This window comes from Capsicum annuum, chromosome 6 (assembly GCF_002878395.1).
Source record: "Capsicum annuum cultivar UCD-10X-F1 chromosome 6, UCD10Xv1.1, whole genome shotgun sequence".
Lineage (NCBI taxonomy): Eukaryota > Viridiplantae > Streptophyta > Magnoliopsida > Solanales > Solanaceae > Capsicum > Capsicum annuum.
Window position 1 is genome coordinate 54048803 of NC_061116.1, and position 21155 is coordinate 54069957.

Below are 21155 nucleotides of genomic sequence, written 5' to 3' on the forward strand. Positions count from 1 at the left end.
AAACTAGCTTCTTATTATCATTCTAAAAATAAGCAACACTACCCATAGACAATCTACTAAGGGTATCCGCCACTACATTGGACTTGCTCGAATGATACAACACACTCATATAATAATTTTTCCAAAAATTCTAACCACCTTCTCTGATAAAGATTTAAATCTTTCTACGAGAACACATATTGTAAACTTTTGTGATCAGTGAACATATCAACATAAACCCCATAAAGATAATGCCTCCCTATTTTCAAGGCAAATACAATAGCTGTTAACTTAAGATCATTGGTAGGGTAATTATTTTGATGAGGTTTAAGTTATATAGAGGCATAGGTTATGACCTTACCTCTTTGCATTGACACACAACCAAGGCCAACTCTGGAAGCATCATAGTAAATAACAAACCCATCTGAACCATCTAGTAAGGTCAAAATTGGGGCTAAGGTGAGTCAAGTTTTCAACTCTGAAAAACTTTTATCACAAGAATCTAACCACTAAAACTTGACTTTATTTTGAGTCAATCAATACATGGGGGATGCAATAGATGAAAACCATTCAAAAAACCACCTGTAATAGCCATCCAAACATAAGAAACTATTAATATCTGATAGAGAAATGGGTCTAGGCTATTTTATTACTGCTTTGGTCTTTTGAGGGTCAAATGAAATGCCATTACTGGAAATAATATGGCCAAGAAAAGCTACTGATCTTAACCAAAACTCACACTTACTGAATTTGGGGAATAAGTGATGGGCTCTAAGAGTCTGTAATATAATTCTGAGATAGTTTGTATGATCATTTTCGATATGGGAGAAGACAAGAATATCATCAATGAAGACTATGATGAACATGTTCAAGTACTGCTTGAATACTCTGTTCATCAAGTCTATGAAGGTTTGGCGCATTCATTAGTCCAAAAGACATAACATGAAATTTAAAGTGACCATACCGAGTTCTGAAAGTTGTTTCAGAATGTCATATTATTTAACTCTGAGTTGATGATAGCCTGTTCTAAGTTCTATCTTAGAAAAATATATGGCAACCTTAGAGTTTATCAAAAAAGTCATTAATTCTATGACTTTGTTCAACTAACAGTAATCGATGCATATTCTAAGATAACCATCTTTGTTACACACGAAAAAAATTAGAGCACCCCACGGGAAAACACTATGATTTATGATTCCCTTATCTAAGAGATATTTCAACGATTTTTTCAACTTTTTTAGCTCAGTTAGAGCTATTTTGTCGGGAAGAATAGAGACAAGTTGGGTATCTGGAAGGAGCTCTATTCCGTAGTCAATTTCTCTTTTGGGAAGAACTCCTGGGAGATCTTTAGGGAGAAATCTGGAAATTCCCTCACAACTAAAACTGACTTGAGACTTGGGGTCGCAGAATTTGAGTATTTAACTTGAACAAGATGGTAAACACACCCCTTGGATATCATTTTTCTTTCCTTAGGAAAAGAAACAATTTGACACCTTAGTGCTGAATTACTACCCCTCAATTTAATAGAGACACCTACTAGAGTAGACATTGAGAAGGGTTCTGCTAAAAATTTGGGACTGACACAAAAATAAATAGCTACATAGGTGTTAAAAAAGAAGGTGAAGCACCGAGATCTAACAAAGCATAAACATAAATATGAAAGATGTATAACGTACCCATAACTACATCAAGAGAACTTTCCTGATCCTATCAGGACTGGAGTGCCTATAGTCTATTCTGGCACTGTGCACTAGTGGCACTTGATGTAGCGCCCTCCTGAGTTGGAAGACCCACTAGAGCTGAAGGATGACTATGCTGACTTAGCGGACCAACTTTAGGACATTCTCTGATTTTGTGGCCTGTACTGCCACACCTAAAACGCATATCACTGCCAGCCCTACACATACCTAAATGGTTTCTATCATATTTTTGGCAAAGGGGATTAGTATGACTATTGTTTATACTGACCTGGGACTTTGAGACTGGCGCTCTATCCCGATTATAATTTCTGAACTTTGGCACTAGCACACTTAATGAAGATAGATTTGGGGCTAAGGATTTTTGAAAGAATTGAGGACGGTTACCACTCTCTGGCCATGGCTGTGAAAAATTAAAGCTACTAGTCCTAGCTTCTTATTCTCTCTTTCTTTCTCCTTAACCTTCTCCTCTTTAATCTTCTAAGCATAAACCATAAGCCTAGAAAAGTCTATCTCCTTAATCAACATAGTAGTCCTACACTCCTTGACCATACTATCAGCTATACGAGAGACAAACTTACTCATTCTGTACCTATTATCAGACACCATAATAGGAGAATACGTGGCCAACTGAGTAAACTTAAGGGAATACTCCTTCACACTCATACTACCATACTTCAAATTAATAAAATCCTGTACCTTAGCTTTTCTCAAATCCAGAGAGAAGAATCTATCTAAAAATATTGTGGCAAACTCGTCCCACTCTACAAGCCCTATATCTGTGCCATTATCCTTCTCTACTACTTATACCAGGTATGAACTACATCCTGCAACTGGCATGCAACCAATTCTGCACTATCACTAGACGTGACACCTATGATATTAATCACCTTCTGAACAATATCAACAAATTCTTGCATATCCTTATCAGACTAGGATCCTGAAAATAAAGGATAGTTTATTAAGGTAAAGTGTTAAATCCTAGCTGTAGCTATATTAGCTACTGGAATCATTGGGACAGTAGCCTGCTGGTAGTTCTAAGCTGCTACTTTGTGAGCTATGGTAGTGAAGGAAGCTCTAAAATTATGATGGAAGATATGCTCATTCAGGATAGGTAGTGGTATAGGCTGATTGCCGTTCCTTCTTGCATTGTTCTTTTTGGGAGGTATTTTCTATAAATGGATGGATGAATGAATTAAAAAGAGAGTTTAAATAGATCTTATGCTCTTTCCCATGACATGAATACTGAAAGAAGGGAAACTTTTACCAATAATTTTTTGTAGCCTCTTGTCCATAAGTGTGGCGTGCTTCACACCTTGCATAAGACTCTACTCAGTGTGGCCTTAAGACTCCCTAAGACACTATAAAACCTTAGTCTTTGATACCAAGTTTTATCATGACCCGAGGTTACGTCCTAGTCCCGACAATGATGCTTATATGTGACCATAAACTAACCTATGAGCTAGTACTTGCTGTGAGCATTGAGTAAAATTGATAAGAAAAGACATATGCGGAAATAAGCTGAAAATGTCATAAGATTTAAATATTGAAATCAATACATTTGAATCCATAAGTCTAAAACATATGTGAAAATATTGTAATCTGACTGATAAAACTGACAACTAACTAACTGTCTGAGATATCTAAAAGTCACTAAGCTGACTAAAAAGAGAGTTGATGGGAAAGGCCCCAACTAACTCCAAACTATCTAACTAAAATAAAATATAAAAAGACTGAAAAAACATAATAGGTTCTCAAAACATGAGAACTCACCATTGCTGCTCCTGTGCACTAGCTGGACTGTCTAAGCATAGTTGGGAAACTGAGCATTCAAACCTATGATATAAAACATCATACATAACAAAAACATATGCGAGCAATACTTTGAATATAATGGTATATGAGATGAGGTTAGGCTGGAATGCATGGGTTTATGTGTATAAAGTAAAGATTGACTGAGTAGCATGAAATAACTAAATATGAATGTGTGAAAAGTTATAAAATTTGAGAATGCATGACCAAGCATATAACATGTTCTGAAATAATTTGTAGACTAAAATACAAAATTTGATAACTGAATAACTAAATAACTGTACGCTATGGTCAAGTAAGCCTGTCTACAATAACTCATATTAAGTCATACTGACGATGCGAACGCGGCAACCCTGTTACAAAATCCATGTTCACCTCTTACCACTTCCAAGTGGGAATGCTAAACTCCCGCATTATTCCACTAGGCCTCTGGTGCTCAAATTTAACCTGCTAACAATTACGGCACTTAGCTACAAATTCAGCAATATCCCTCTTCATATCGCTTCACTAATAGATTTCTCGCAAATCACGGCACATTTTAGTGGCTTTTAGGTGAATAGAGAAATGTGAAACATGAGATTATTCAAGGATTCACTATCTCAAACGATCTACACATGGCACAAATAGTCTATCTTGACATCCAATACACCATCTCCCATTTGGGAGAAAACCTCTACTTTTTGATATCTAACAAATCCCTTTAACTTGACTAAACTGGGATCTCTATCCTGCTTTTTCTTTACATCGATAACCAATGACCATTTTGAACTATTTAGAACCCAAAAACTACCTTCAGTTGAATCTACCAACTGAACGCCTAATCGAGAGAGCTGATGAACCTCCTAAACTAACTTCTTCTTATCATTCTTAAAATGAGCAACACTTCCCATAAATAATATACCAAGGGCGTCTTCCACTACATTGTCCTTTCTCGGATGATACAACATACTTATATCATAATCTTTCATCAATTCTAAAATAAACCACATAAAGATAATGCCTCTAAATTTTCAAAGAAAATACAACAACTGCTAACTCATGATCATGGGTATGGTAACTAATGGGTATGGTTGAAAACCTAAAACCATACAATAATCAAACCATGAAAACAATGTATAAAACCATGCCTTTAGTAGGAACTAACAATAAGGTAAGAGAACATGCCTTCATCCAATAAGATGATGGCGAGAAATCACCAACACAAGCCTGAAATTAATCTTTAAGACAAAACCCTAGTTTCCCTAGCCCAAGAATTTTAGAGAGGATTAGAGAGTGTTTTTAGGTGTTAATGAATAGAATTATAGGGAAAACAACCTTTCAAGTAAGTTAAAAGTCATGGGTCCTTATCAAGTTAGGTGCGGAAATTTTTAGATTTCCCTCACTTAAACTGCACCAAAATCCCATTATAGGGATACGACTAACCATTCCAGTCATACCCTCCAATACGAGTGGTACCCGCCACTCATACCCAAGGTCATCTCTCTTGGACCCAACATTGTCCAAGGCACGACTCACCCCGACCAATGTCGTATCCAAGCATACGACCGGTACCCATTATCCGTACCCTGGAAAAATAAAATCTAAAAATTATTAAACACTGCCCACCATATGAGTCCATGGTATGACTCTTAACCTGGATCACAAATCTTGGTGATCTACTCATACTCTGATCCAACTTAAGTTACCAAGCCTAATATTAAGTAAAGTAATAAGACAACTCGTATCCATTGATACGACTCATACCACCCAAGTTATATCCATTGCAGAAACCAAATCCAACCTACCAACCAATAATCTCCAGCATATGACTAACCCATACCACTTATATCCTAGTGTATGAGTTGTTTCCCCTAGTTATATTCTGTACTGAGACCAAAAATCTAGTAAATTTTCTAAGGGCAAGAAATCTAGGGTGTTTTAGTTATATTTCTATTTTACATATTATTTATGCTTGAATTATCATTGAATCTCAATAGGCTGATGCCTACTAAATACCATGTGTTTAGTACTCATGCTACACTTCAGTAGCCTTCAGATCATAGTATGAGTTCTTGCTATTAAAGTGTGCATCGTGAGAAACAGCCATGTATTTGATATTAATGTTGAGCTCTTAACATTAGGAGTATTCCTACTTCACCTCATATTGATTAGACTTATCTCAATTTTATATTTTGGAGATGGTTTGTATAAGTACATTTATTCAGTATTTAACTTTGTACTCTGATTGCATTATACATTTTTATACTAAATTCATTAGGTTTGGGGGTTTCATTCTATAAAGTATTTTATTTAAATTCATTTATGCCATTTTGTCCTTTTCTCATGATAGATCTTTACAATTTCTTTTAGAATTTGAGTTGTATTACCTATGGGTGGGTTATAGTAGGTGCCATCATAACATGAGAAATATGGTCATGAAAAATTGGTGATATAGCTTAGGTTTATTGAGTGTTGGAACAAGAGATAAGGGTCTTGTAGAGTACTAAGATTGGTAAAAAGATATATGTATCCTATCTTTGGGAGGCTATAGGGCATTCTTAGGAAATTCTATTATTGAATCCTTGTTGTGTGTCCTTATTTTTATAAACCTCTAGTACTTTCTTGGCTCTATTCTTTGTAATATAGATGTCATGAGTTTATCGATAGATACTTACAAGAATTTAGCATGTGTTTCTAGAGTTTTAGCTCAGCTTCAATCTGGGAAGTTAGAGATTAATGTCAGAGATCTTTAGGACCAACTAGAGAATAAGGGGCCAGCCCAGGCTCTAGTAGAGTTTGCAACTGCCTTATCCTTTCAGGAGACAATGTTAGGGATTCTATGTATTTTCATCGATACATCATAGTAAACATTAGTCCCATGTACATTGAGTGGTTCGCAGACCAGAGTTGGAATTGTTGGTGTCCAATAAGGTTCTCTATCGAAATTGGGTTTCTCAAGTAGGATAGACATACCTTTATATGATAACCTCCAGAGCATAGGATGGTGCATGGAATTGTAAGAGGGTTAGATTTGTCACTTTTCTTGGCATTAAAGTATTTTCTAGAAACTGAGTATTCTTTTTTCTTAGGTTGTTAATCATGTGAGGACCATAGAGAGAGCATGTTTTAAGACATACGAAGGTGGAAGTAAGAGGCCCTATCAGCGGTACATTATTAGTGGTATTCTATTAGGAGGTAGGGATACTTCAAATAGATGTCAACATCACTTATAGCCTTAGGATCTTTAGAGGTAGAACCTCAAATTGTGGATGAATCTCAGATAGATCATGGTGGTCACAGTGGATATAATTCTTGTCAGACATGATGTAGTATTTGGTGTAGATCTTCTTCCCATGGTATTCATTTTAGATTAACTTATGCAATACATCAAAGAGTCTGATAGGCATGTTTAGACTATGGAGAGATTGGTCATTAATCTAGGAAATGCCCTAGGTGTAAGTTGGTTATTTAGATAGGGTCAACATATGTTCCTCACCATCCTAGAGCCTCAAAGGTATGTTATGATTGAGAAGAGGATTATCACTTTAGTAGAGAGATTCCTAGACATTAGTTGGTCAGCCAATTGGGGATGACTCATAATTTTTGCTAGGTTAGAGCTTTAGTAGTTTATTATGGGTACATAAAGATTGATCATTGGTGTAGAGAGTGTCCTTAGCATGGGATTATTAATTATTCATCATATCCATATTGGTCTTATAGAGTTGTGGCACCTTCAATCGAATGTAGTACACTTAGTTCCTTAGTTAGTGATTCAGACACTCAGTAAGGGTTTGGAAACGCTCAGATTCATACTTCTTTAGGCACTTTGGAACTATTACTTTAGACTCCATCGATATAGGTATGATATGACTTAGTTTCCTTTACCTTCTATTGAGTTTATTTTAGGTTTTCACACCCATCGATGGCTATATGCCTTGGCATTACTATGTTGGTGTTGTATGACTTGTGTAGATTCATGCATATATGACTAGCCCCATAGATGATTTCTTTTGGTATTGGATTGAGTAGATCAATAGGGTATTTTCTTTAGGGTGTAGCAGTTGGGTTAAAGTCCTTTTTATTTTTATGTCCTTATTATGACCCCCGACTTATATTAGTTATATTTTCCATTTTTTGTGCCACATGCACCTTATGTTGTTGTTGCTATTGTTATTATTTTAGTTTATACTAATTCTCACTTAATCAACAGCTATAGTAGGTTCATCTAGTTAGTGTTCCTCTTTATCGTGATTCTCATTCATTATCTTAGATGCCTAACTAAATTGTATAGTTTTCTCTATTTTTATGAGGTAAGGTTGGTTATTTTCTTTCTCAATTAGTGAAGTTTCATCGATTGTTGAGAGGGAGTAAAGTTAGGTTGGCCTTTCATAAGTTTCTTATGATGCTAGCATTGGCATCTCATTTCTATGGCCAATTTTAAAAATTGATCAGTTTGAGATTTACCCGTTCATTTAGGTGGGTTTGTTGCTCAGTTGATTGATGCCTATTGAGTACCACATGTTAGGTACTTATACTATAGTTATGAAACGATTTGTCTCCATTCAAGTATGCATCGTGAGGAGCATCCACGAATTGGGGATTTTGGGCGAGCTTATGCCGTTTGGAGTATTTTTGCTCTCCCTTATATTGATTACACTTATCTCTAATTTTTATTTTAAAGATGGTTTGCACTCATAGATTTATTATACATTTCACTTTGTACTCTAGTTGTATTAGAAGCTCTTGTACCGACTTCTCCGGGACGTAGGGTTTCATTCTATATTTTCCTTTTATTCAAAATTATCTTTCGTATTTTCTCCATTTCTCATGATAGTCAATTACTAACTCTTCCAAACTTTGTGTTGGCTTACCTACTAGTGGGTTATAGTAGATTCTATCATGACCTGAGAAATTTGGATGCGACACTAGCCTTATCTAATCAATATTCCTTTTTCTTTAATCCTTGTCTGTTGTCTTAGATGGATGATATGTTGTGAACATATGACATTATCGACTCTTTAAATGGTGAATATTTGCAGCTATATTATTCCTATACGAATATAATGATTTTTTAGGTATTTGTAGGTCAAAAATATTTGGAAGGTGGCATCAGACAACTTTATGTCTCGACCATGGAACTTGACCAAAATTGTACTTAGGCATTATAGGAAGAAGCAATAGATGATTCTCAGGAGATGACCAGACGAAAGTTTCCCGTGGTCATAATCGATCATATGGTCATGCAATCTGATTGTGGAAAGAGTGCTAGAAATAGTGTTGCAGGGGTTAAGTCAATGGGGATCAGAAGATGACTACCCACTACCGTACAGTAAAGTCTTGATCATACGAAGGTATTTTAGAAAGGATGTACAAATTTGCTGATTTCAGAAGTTTGAAGTATGGAAAGATCAGACGAGAGCTAAGTAAAATCATACCTAAAAGCTATGACATCATACGGAGGATCATACTAGAGAAAACCTAAAGATGACCAAGTCCATGAGAATACCATGAGCACCGAGGATAGTCGTGGAATCAAACCATGATCATACTTTCCATTTGGTACGAGCTAACCGACGCACAAATCCTCTCGTGTTTAGGATATATTTGGTTTTTATCTGTAAATATTCTTATTATTTTTGTGTCAGCTTACGTTCTATTAAATTATTATAAGGTACAGTCTTGGTATTTGAATCACAAACATAGGATTTTAGGGTTTTTATTCAAAGTGAGATCTTGGAGTTTATTTTCTCATTCTTGTAAGTTATTGATTATGCTTTATTATTAGATATCTTATTATGTTTGTGAAATTATGAGTATGATAAACATCATAACTAGGGTCTTAGGAACCATGGTAAATAAGGCACAATGCATGGTAATTCTAGACCGGTGTGCGTGGATATTTTGATATTTTCTTCATTATAATTACTTTCTAATGGGTGTACAACATTATAACTTGCCTTAACTTTAGACTTGCTCGATAGAGTAGAAAATATGAATACAAATTTAAATATGTCAACCTTCACCTAATAACTTGAGCCATAGTAGGGAGAGTTAATCTGCGATCAAGAACAAGGGTTAAAATTGAACACTTGGATGGAGATCTAGAGGAGAAGAGTGATATTTATTTAATAAAGGTTGAGAGATATTTAGATGATCCTATCTAGTTATATTTTGAATGCAACACATCAGAATAGATTGCTAAGTAAACAACCTATCAAGTTATGATGTCATGGGGAAAACAATCCTAGTGCACCTCACATATTGATTACAATTCTAACAAATCAACATTATTACTGCTGAATTAATTACTTACAAAATCCCCTTATTTTAGTAGAGGTGTTTATTGATTACCTTGACTACACATTGATTGATATTTTGAACTATTTCATATGGGATCAATCCCAGCCCTGATTGGATTTTGTATTTGATAGTGACCGTTTTTTTCTTTATTGCAAGGTATAATTTGGACGACATCAACTGTTAGCATCGTTGTGGGGGGGAAACAGGTGTGGAGTTGATTTGATTTTGTTTATTGGGGTTTTTAGTAGTTGTTTCTTGATTTTACTTTTTTGTTATTTTTGAGCACACACCGGTGTATTCACAATACTTAAAGTCAAGACAATTTCCTAATTACACTTGATACAAAGATTGAGAAAACTTGGATATAAAATTGAAGAATAGTGAACAAATGAGTTCATGATCAATGAGCCTTTCTAAAGGGGGCTCATGATAAGGTTGCAATCTTAAATCAACCTTTATATCAGCATGATGGTCATAAAAGTGTGGAATAAGTCACTGCTCGATTGATAACTAAGAAATACACTAGGAAAGAAGTTTCCAGGCGGGTAACAAGGGAAGAGAGGGATAGATAAGATAATTCAAATCGTCTAGTTATAATTAATTAGAGGGAAAAATAGACAAGGAATAGGGTCAATAGAATCTACAACAATATCACCCTTACTACAAAGATTCAAAAGAAGATTTGGATTATTCGAGTCGATTTAGAATGGTGTTGCAATCCCACTAGAATTGCCCCAAGGTACAAAGTTTGACATTACCTCCAGGTACAAACTTTGACATTGCTAGTACCAAGATTCACTTGTTGAACTTGAAGGGGTATTCTCAAGCATACCTACTGATGATGCAAAGATGCATGTGAGGATCTTTGTGAGAATTTACACTTCATGAAATCTTCCTAGAGTGACTCAAGAGGCAATTAGATTGAGGTTATTTCCTATTTATAATGAAAGAGGCTAAATTGTGAGGGAGAGGCTATGTTATGGTTAGATTAATTACCAGATGTATCTATGGATACTTGGAATAAGTTGAGGACTCGGTTCTGGGAAAATTTTTTCCCACCTTCCAGAAATTCACAGTTAAATAATGAGATTTATTATTTTGGGTTGTTGCATTCGAACGCACTAGATGAGAATTAATTAAGGTTCAAGAAAAAGCTATAAAATTTTACTAGGCATCAGATGACTAGTAGGAATTTTCTTGAGATCTTCAATAGAGCCTTGAAATAAAATATCAAGGCTGTAGAAGAACTATCACCGGTGGGGCAGTCATGAGTCTGTGTTGGTAGCATGTTTTTGAGATCCTAAACTAAATCATAAAGACAAATCAAGAGTGGCATACTCAAGATGTAGACAGACCAGTAGGAACTTATTTAATTGGAGCATTCGTAGAACAAAGAGCATTAAATAAGACAGTATCTCAAGAGGTAGCACAACTGAGGACTAATATTGGGTTTCTTACAAAATAATTTACGATAGTCGAAGTGGAAAAGTTGAATGCAGTTTGTGCATAACGTAAATCCCCAAGGTATGAAGGTTTAAATTCTGAAGAAGAGGCAAAGTATCTAGATAGAGATATGGAGGGTTTTTAAGCCAAGGGTTGATAACACTCAACTTACACATTAATTCAAGTGCAAGGAGGTCGTTGTCAATATATTTTCCAAACTTTGGAGTCGGGGTCAAATCCACGAAGAACAATGTGAGTGGCAATCAAGTTAATAATAAATAATGGATACTTGTTAAATTCAAACTGATATTACAAAAAGATAAAAATGAGGGGTGAGAACGGTATTAACACTAATGTTTATTTTTGGGATTTTCTAGTATTAATTCGAGGCTACAAATATTTAAAGTCTAGGAAATTAGGCACGTATCTTGGGATTATGCTTTCCTAGGGGCAACATATACATGAGTGTGAGATAATTTAATGCAAATTATAAGTGTTGGTGATATGGTAGGTTAGGTTAGAAATCCTTAAGGCTAGTTTGTGAACAAAACCACAAGGGTGTCACTCATTGTCCCTTTTGAGTACCTAATGACTGCTTCAATCAAAACCACCTAATACCTCAAATAAACACCCCTATTTCTAGGATGGTTCCTTTAGTATAGTCAACTTCATAATCACCCTTATGTCTAAGATAGTGAAGATTATTTCCTTGGTTCCCACATCCCTCTTTCAAGGATTATGTGAGTCCCTAAAGTTCACCCAAACCACTCTTTCAAGTATAGTTTGAGCTTTTAAGAGCTTAGGAATTTCATTCCTCAAACCTAATTGCATATTTAGGTCTTTCACCCATAAATACCTATCAATTTAGTAATAGTAGAATCCAACACCATAAACTAGTAAATGCACAAAAAAATCACATCCCACACATATTTACACCCTATTCTATCATAATACAAGAGAAAAAACTAGCTACTCATAAGATAAATATGTAAAAACCTTACCTAAAATATACATTGATTTTATTTGAAAAAAATCTAAGTGAATGTTACTTCAAACTATTAGATCCAACAAATATTCAATGGGATTTAACTAATTCTTCACTAGGAAGTGACTCTAAAATATCCTTCATCTAAAATTTATACAATATTTTCTTCTCTACGAATGGATGATACAAACCCCAAGAAAATCCCTCAAAATTGAAGAAGGTGGAATATGATGAATGATTAGGGTTTGAGTCTTCCTTTTGTCAAATTTAGGATCAACCACATGTATTTACATTTCTGCCCTTGGGCTGCAGTTTTCCGCTAGACCGTAATCGCATAGGCTTGGCTACGACCATTATAGGTTGACCTTATTGACAGATCACAATCATAGTCCTCAGATCGTGATCGTGGTAACTAAGGCCATGTCTGCTCCAGGTCTTCAGTTGCATTTTCTTTCTTATTTTTGGTCCTTTTTACTACCAATCCACATCCTTCTATCTCATTAACAATGTGCCTGCAAAATATGGATGGTAGTGCATTTAATCACAATTATGTCTCAATTATTCATTCAAAACATAGTAATATGCATGAATGTTGAGTGAAAATGAGTGGTAAAATCACCACTCATCAACACCCCCAACTTAAAGTTTTCCTTGTCCTTAAGCTACATTACCCCTTATCATGAGACATTACACTTGTATTGCCTAGTTCTCATGCCTCAAAGATCACGATGACTTCAAGCTTAGTCACCACCACAAGTATCTCATTGAACATAGGCTAAACTTCTCTTACTACACCCCTCATCATAAAATTCAATATCTAAGGATGCACAAGACTTTTAAGAGAAACCAAGAAAAACCAACCAATACTCTAAAAGTGACTCTCTTTTGATCAAAACTAAGCTATACTCCATTTGCCTCATTTCTCAGAAGATGACAAAATCACCTACCTCAAATCATTTCCATACCTTATCAAGATAAAGAAAATTCCACACACAAAGCTACCAAATATGCAACAAGGCATTTAAATGCAAAACCTCTCTCCCTCACAAAAGAACTCTCTATGTCAACAAGTGTCATACCATAGGCTTAACCTATTTTCTATCACCACGACAAAGAAAGTAAATGGTTGAAGATCTCAAGAGAATTTTGAACTTGTAATGTAGGTTCGAGTTAGGGTAGGATATCATTTGGGAACAACATCGCTACACCCTTCTTTGAACATCTACATCACACTATTTAATCAGCTTTTTTTTACTATAGGCCACTCCTATTTGATCTTTTCTCTTTTAATATGCTCACTTTTTGCTTCCTTTGTTTACCCATTTTCTTTCATTCCTTTTTCTTGCAATTTTCATGCGATTTTTTCCTTTGTTAGGCCCCTTTCTCTTTCTATTTGATTGTTTCAATACTTAGGCACTTAGGCCTTTCACTTGCAACTTCATGGCCTTATATTTACTTACATCAATCTTCACCACCCCCACCCCAACTTAGGATTTTAGCCTCAACTTGTATTTTCATGTTCAAGGAGGGTATGGTTCAAAAGAAGGATAAAAATAATGGTTCATGACTTGTATTGTGTTTGCCAAAGATAGTTATAAAGGCTCAAATTGGGTAACTAGGGATTATATTTATACATGGGTAGGATTTTTAGGCTAAAGTGGTTTTCCAATGTCACAAATATGGCCTAAGATCATTTATCCAAACAAATACAATCAAAATTAGCTTTCAAAGACTAGCGGGGCATATTCTAGATAACACAAGTATATAAGAGATGAATGAAAAAAGCTCACCACACATGGTATGCAAAATTTTCCAAGCAGTCTCAATTACCCCTCCTGTTAGAGACAAAAATGGAGTATGTATCACCATTAACAAGTCAAGCATTTGTGGAGTCACAACAAGAGAAAGAGTTTTGATATAAGGTTGCTCACGTCCATGGCCTTGATTTTTGAATTTTTTTTATAGAGGGGATTGTTAGTTTTAAACCATGCTAAATTATCTAAATTACGGCTACAACCAAATATTTAGCCTCACATTTCAACTTAATATGGGTAAACCAACTATATGGATACTTAAACTTCGCCAATAGTGCACAATGGGACCCCAAGTTCACAATGCTATAAGTACTCAGACTTCTCTTGCATTAGTGACTTAGATGCCATGGGTACTCAAAATTTCCCTAAATCTATGGCTCAAAACCCAAACTCGATGCTTTACTCATAAGAATGTCATCACCCAATCTATCATATGGCAAGGCTCGTCATGCATCATCATAATGAAAATAAAACTAAAGCCAAAAAAAAACTAAAAATAATACTACATAATAATCCATGAAAATGTGGGAACCATCAGAGTACCCAAAGATAACATCCCAAAAGCACAAAAAAAATATCATCCAACATAAAAAAAAATATCCAAGAACATATCAAAATAATACATATTTGAGGGCATCCCCAACTAAAAAGAAAGTAGTATCCTCACTGCATGTGCAATAAAAAAAATTAAAAGGTAAATCTACATCAGGAGATATCCTCTCTTACTGAATCTACACCATCACCACTGATATCATTATCTTACCAATTTGAAGGGGCCTCATCATCACTCTCCAACCTAGGCGAAGGTAGTCGATCATTGGGCTTGAGCACCTTGAAGACGCCCTTTACCCCTTTACACAACTTTCTAAAGAATTTTTCTCTTCTTTTATCTCTTCACCATATTTTTGTATGACTCTGTGAGGTCCCTGTGTAATACAACCAAGGCTGAATAAGTTCTCTCCAAGCTGGCAGCTACAACTCCTTTTTTTTCTGCTTCTTCTGGTATATCTCATAATCTGATTGAGCTATATACTAATAGAGAGCAATGGATGGGAGTAATTTTATCCTAGGCTGATCACTGCAGTAAAGGTTTTAGAATTCAGCGGCCATGAACCTAATGTTGTCAAAGTCTCTCGTCTTTGCGGATTAGTACCTATAAGTATTATAATTTAGATTATCATTGACATTATCACACCAAAATCATGATATATTAATCAGATAAACTCATATAGTAGCTTTTATAGAAGGTTTTGCCGTGAGAAATGGGTGTGTAGAAATTTTAGTTTCTATAGACACTGCCCTCAAGTATGGAGATTGTGGAGTAATAACCACGATCATTATGACCATGATCATGGTACCCAAGACCATAGTCGACAGTACTGTACATCACATAAAATACATAATTTTAACCCTAATTTTGTGTTACAACTAGGCATATCAAAATTATAATTAGAGAACTTAAGCCTAGAATGCACGATTATAGCCCCAAACTTGAAGGATTTCACAATGAACTCGTTGGGGCATTGAATCAAACACATGGTGTACAGATTAAGTTCTATAGTTTTAGGCCTAATTCTGGGTATTAAAGAATTCCCCTTTGGTGTGTACATGAAATATCCTGGGTTTTGACCCTTAGAAAATTTCATAGAAATCCATTCTCTGGACCCAATATGATTCATATGTATGAGCCATATGATGGGGTACGAGTGTTATAGTCCTATCTTATACTGACTAGTTTTAGTTGGTGGGACGGTTTCAATTACTAGAATGGGTACGACATAGGGGTGTGAGTCGTAAGGGTTTGGTACGATCGTATTAGGAACTTGTATGGTAGGCAGTGTTTAATCCTCCTAGTATTTAAATCTGCCAGGGATACAGGATATGGTTATGGATTATATGATATGGTTACTACTTCGTTGGATGAGTCATATACTAGAAAATATTTGATCTAAGGGTTGAGGCTCAAATACAAATGGTGGATACTGATTGTATAGGAGGGTACGACTTGTATGGGTCTATCATATCCCTGTGATAAGTTTTTAAGGGACTTAAGTAGGGTATTCTGGATATTTCCCTACTTGCCCTAATAGGACCCATGGCTTCTAAAATACTTAGGAGGTTATTTAACCTATTATTCTTTTCATTAACACTTAGAAACAATTCCAAAACATCTCATATTTCTCTCAAGAGCTTTTGGGGTAAAAAGTCTAGGGTTTTATCTTATGGATTACTTTGGGGCTTGTCTTGGTGATTTCCTTCCACCAATTCTTTGGTATAAGGAATGATTCTCTTCCCTCATTATAATTTTAACTAAAGGCATGGTTTATATGATTGATTTCATGGTTTTACTATTTCATGATTATGGTTTTCAACTATTATTGGGGGTTTTAATATTAAATGCTTAGTTATGGTTTCCTATGGTTTTAATTATGCTTTTATATGCATTAATGGTGGTTCTAAACAATTGGATTTCATGTTAATGAATTAATGGTCTTTGGAAATTGGTTTTGGTTATATTATGCCCCCAAGGTGTTTGATAAATACTTATAAAGATATGTTCATTTCATTGACTTCTTTTAATGGAACTCTTGCATATTTCAATCTGGACAAAAGATTTATGCATGGTTTAGATGGTTTAAAAAGGCTAAAGTCTAATTGGTTATGCTTGTGGAGAACATAGAAGTCTCCCAAATAAATTTATCATGGTATAAGGAAGGAAACCTAGTGTCCCCTTAACCTAAAATGTTTAGCTATGGATATTGCTTGTAAGTAAAGGGTGGTATGATGGTACCACAAATATTGGCCTTGGTTAATAATTGGTAAATAGTTTGATTGGACATGGTTTTAATTGGGCATTAATGGTGGGATGTGTAGCTAAGTTGTAGAAGGTGGTAGTTCCAGTGGGTCCAAAACTAGAAACTCATATTTATTAATATGACGGATCATGATGACCATGTGCGTGTGTCACATTTTATATTAAGGGATACACTAGTCATCCCATGGGATATTCCCTGGTCGTGCATCTAAACACACTAGGGACTTTTCAGTAGGGGGAGATGAACCCATATGGCCCGTGGGTGGTTAGGACGGCAAAGCTATACATCCCAGGTAAAGATTTTAAATGCATGCTAAACCCGGTCCCCTTTCCCGGCACTTATATATGTATGGTTATATGCTTTATTGATGGTTTTACTTGGTTTAATGACAGGCATTATTTAATCCTTATCCTGAGATTTATGTTAGTGATCACTCGCTAACCCCATCTACTAGTGGTTGTATACTCATGCCATGCAGGAACCAACCATTCTACTCCTCCTGTTTAGCATGCAGATTCGGTATCAACATTTGGACTGAAGTGGTGAGCTTTCATCCTTTTGAAAGACATGATTTTATATTATGGATTTTTAGGCATTTTTCTTTTATTTTTTATATTGGTTTTAGCCATGGATAAGGGCATGTCCCAGTCAAATTTGTTTACTCTTTTGGATAGAAGCTTTGTGGTACATCGTTGGATGATATAATTGGTTGTTCCATCCTATTACATTTTAGGATTGATTTTCACATTATATTTTGGTATTCCCTTTGGTTTATGGCCTATTGTTTTGTTTGGTATGGTAGGGTGGTTGGTGCGGTGCGGCTAGACTCGATTGGGGCGGTCATAGTTGTGACCCTATTTCCAATAGTCTTAATAAAAACAATAATTCTATCTTGTTATATATTTGAAATTCAACCCATCTAAGGCTGGACATAGGTAGTTGGGTTGGGTAACAGGGGCGGTCACCAATCTTGGTTGGACTTGGAATGCCCATTACGACAAGGCCTAAGGTTGAGTCATGTCAAGTTGGTCTTAGAGCCTAGGTTTATGCTTAATTGTGAAGTCCACAAAGTCATGTCGAGTAGAGTCTTTTTAGGGGGTATGAAGCATGCCATAATTAAATAGATAGGCTACAAGACATTTATGAATATTTCACTTTCTCGGTATTTTATCTTTAAGATTGAGTTCTTAATCCTAGAATCTCCTCTATTCCTTGTTTGCTCATCTTTAAGATCATACCTCCTAGATCTGGAACACAAGGAAATTTTTCCATCCCATCTAGGGATAATGCTGAAGGGGTGTGTCCTATATCTGAAGTACATCTTCAATCTCATAGTCTTATTCCTGATGATGTAGGAGTTCCTCATATTACGGCTAGTTCTCCTTAGCTCCCACAAGGCAACTTGACGAATATAGAATTTCATCATTCTATCCATGTCATTACCCAATTAGTTTCTACTCAGGCTGAGTGGGGTGCGATTGTTGCTTTTTCTGCTGAGGTTAAAAGAGTTGGTTAATTCATAAAGGTTGGGGAGGATCCATAGGGGTTCTTGTATGAGATGGAAAAGATCTTTTGGATGATGCAGGCTTTGAATATAGAAGGAGTTAACTTTGCATTTTATTAGCTCAAAGATGTTGCTTATCAGTGGTATAAAGAGTGGGACAGGGTAGAAGTGATATGGAAGAGAAAGGGTTGTGGGATGCCTTTTATAATGCCTTCTTGGATCGTATCTTTCCTCAAGAGTTGAGGGAAGCAAAGACAGAGGAGTTTGTCAACATCAGGTATGGGAGGATTGATGAGTGGTGATTTTTCTACTCATTTGCACCAAACATTTGTGCACACTAATATGTTTTGTATAAGAAAATGAGACATCATTATTATTTAAATGAACTAATATCCATATTTTGCAGGTATATAGTTGAGAAGGTGAAAAGATATAGATTGAAGCTCAAAATCGATCAAATAGAAACAAAAGGAGTACAGCTAGAGACCTGGGGTAGTCCAGTCTCAGTTACCATGACTGTGGTCCTCAGGCTATAATTATGGTCAGTCAAGATGGTCAGCTTAGTGCAATCATAGAGAAAAACCACTGTTGCAGTCGAACCTACATGGACGCGATTTAGTGGGATTCTGACCCAGGGCAGTTTTGTAAAATTTCATAGATGAATCCCAAACCTTAAATAGGCAAAAATCCTTTCTTCTTTTGTATTGCTCACCTCATAGATAATTTTGAATTTGAAGCAAAAAACCCAAATTGGGCAAGTGTGTAACTAATTGTGGAGGCTTGATTTCTTAGTATTTTGTGAAGAATGAATTCTTTGGATAATCCTTATGGTATATCTTTCTTGAATTTTTTCATGAGTAGCTAACTAAATTAGTCTTGGGATTATGTTGAACTAAAGTGTAATTGTGTGTGGGTGTTGTTGTGTTTGCATGATTGTTAGTTGTTAAGATGGATTCCACCATTGCTTGAATTTACGAGTTGAAATTTGAGGGTGAAAACCCCAAACTCTAGAAACCCTTCATCATCATTGAAAGAGGGATGAAGGTAAACATGAGGTAACCCATAACATCCTTAAAAGAGGGTTATAGGGGGTCAAGACAATGGTGGACAATTAATCCTATGGTTTACTACCTTTTGCAATATTAGAAGTAAGTGTAATTAGAGTGCAAATAATGTCAAGAGCATCATCCTATAAATAGGGATGCATAATTTAGGTTTTGGGTGATTACGAATTAAACACTTATTAGGTGTTCAAAAGAGCTAATGGGTGAAATTATTGTGGTTTTATTGAAATATTAACCACAATGCTCTTCGACCTATCCTATTCTTTGGTTAACAACTAAATTTCACGTTAACCCATCATCAACCCACGCACTTTTAAGTCAAAAGTGTCATATTCGGGAGTTGTTAACCGAAAATCATTACAAACAAATCCCAAATCAATTCACCCATTTATTTTACATGGCGTGTTTGTTAGCATTTTTGGTAACCTTTTAGTAATTAGAGAACCCATAAGATTTGAATTTATACTTCACTCCATATGGATTCGACCCCAATGCTAGTTTGGTTATTAACGACGATTGCCTCACAACTCAAACATGGGAGTAAGTTGAGTATTATTAAAATAGTGCTGTTGTCGGGGAGTGAAATATAGATTTCACTTATGCAGTGAGATTCTTACTGGGGAATACCCGGGGTGGTATAATTTACTTTATTTGTTATTTTTGAAATTATTTTAGGTGATCAAAGTATTAATGGAACAATGAGTGATAACGCAAGCAACATAAGCCTCTTTGATGGTCTCCTAGATGATAAGAGCCAACTAAATGAAGCGGGCTAAACAAGTGCAATCCGTATTCCACCAAATAATGGGAACAATGTCTTCTATGTGACTAGCGTCATTCTTTACATGTTGCAAATGAAAGGATTGTATGGGGGTCAAGCCTTTATGGACCTAAATGTCCATTTGAAGAATTTCATGGAAGTGTGTGCACCATTCAATATAGCACACATTACTCCAGAATCCATCTGGCTTTGCCTCTTCCCTGTCTCACTAACAGGCGAGTGATTTTATGGATCCGCTCACATCTACCTGGCTCAATTACATCTTGGGATGAGTTTACTATGGTGTTTCTTGATAGATACTTCCCACTATCTAAAATGCTTCAAAAGCAGGATGAGATTGTGAATTTAGGTCAATTGAATAAAGAGTTGTTGTTTGAAGCTTGGGAGCGGTTTAATGGAAAATTGTTCTAATGCCCAAATCATGAAGTCCCAGAGAAGATGCTTCTTGAGATCTTATACCGTGCCCTTGATTTATTAAATAAAATGGTGGTGGATAATACAGCCGGTGGATCCATAGTGAAGATGCGCCACCAAGGGGCCTTTCTATTTATAGGAGAACAGTTAAAGCAAAACTGGGGATGGCATACCTAGGATACTGAAGTTCCCAAGATCCCTTCCACTGCTTTCATGGTTGATAATAAATAAAGAAAGCAGAATAAAGAGAAGGAGAAAACCATGGAGAAAATGATGACCGAACTTGAACACTTGACAAAGCATGTTATGGGAGAAGCCACAAAAGCGGTAAATGCCGTAGAATCAAAATCTATGAACATGACAAAGAAGAAAAGAAGTTGGATGAGGAAATCCGGTATTTGGATAATAATCTGGGCATTCACGCCCCGCCTATCAAAGCCAAGGTAGTAATCAACGTTGGATGGACCGTAAGTGGGATAAATATTGGAGGAATAAGGATCATGATTATGATTGTTATGTTCCCCCTCTTGTTCAAGCTAAGACCAAGGAGTCAAGTGCCATTAACCT

The 21155-nt window shown here is 35.8% G+C and overlaps 1 non-coding gene across 1 annotated transcript; it reads right to left on the reverse strand.

The window, feature by feature from the left end:
- Positions 1-20496: 20496 nt before the first annotated feature.
- LOC124899871 lies at positions 20497-20602 on the reverse strand. The gene has a single exon (XR_007057434.1). It is a non-coding gene; the product is annotated as a small nucleolar RNA R71 (small nucleolar RNA).
- Between the last annotated feature and the right edge of the window lie 553 nt (positions 20603-21155).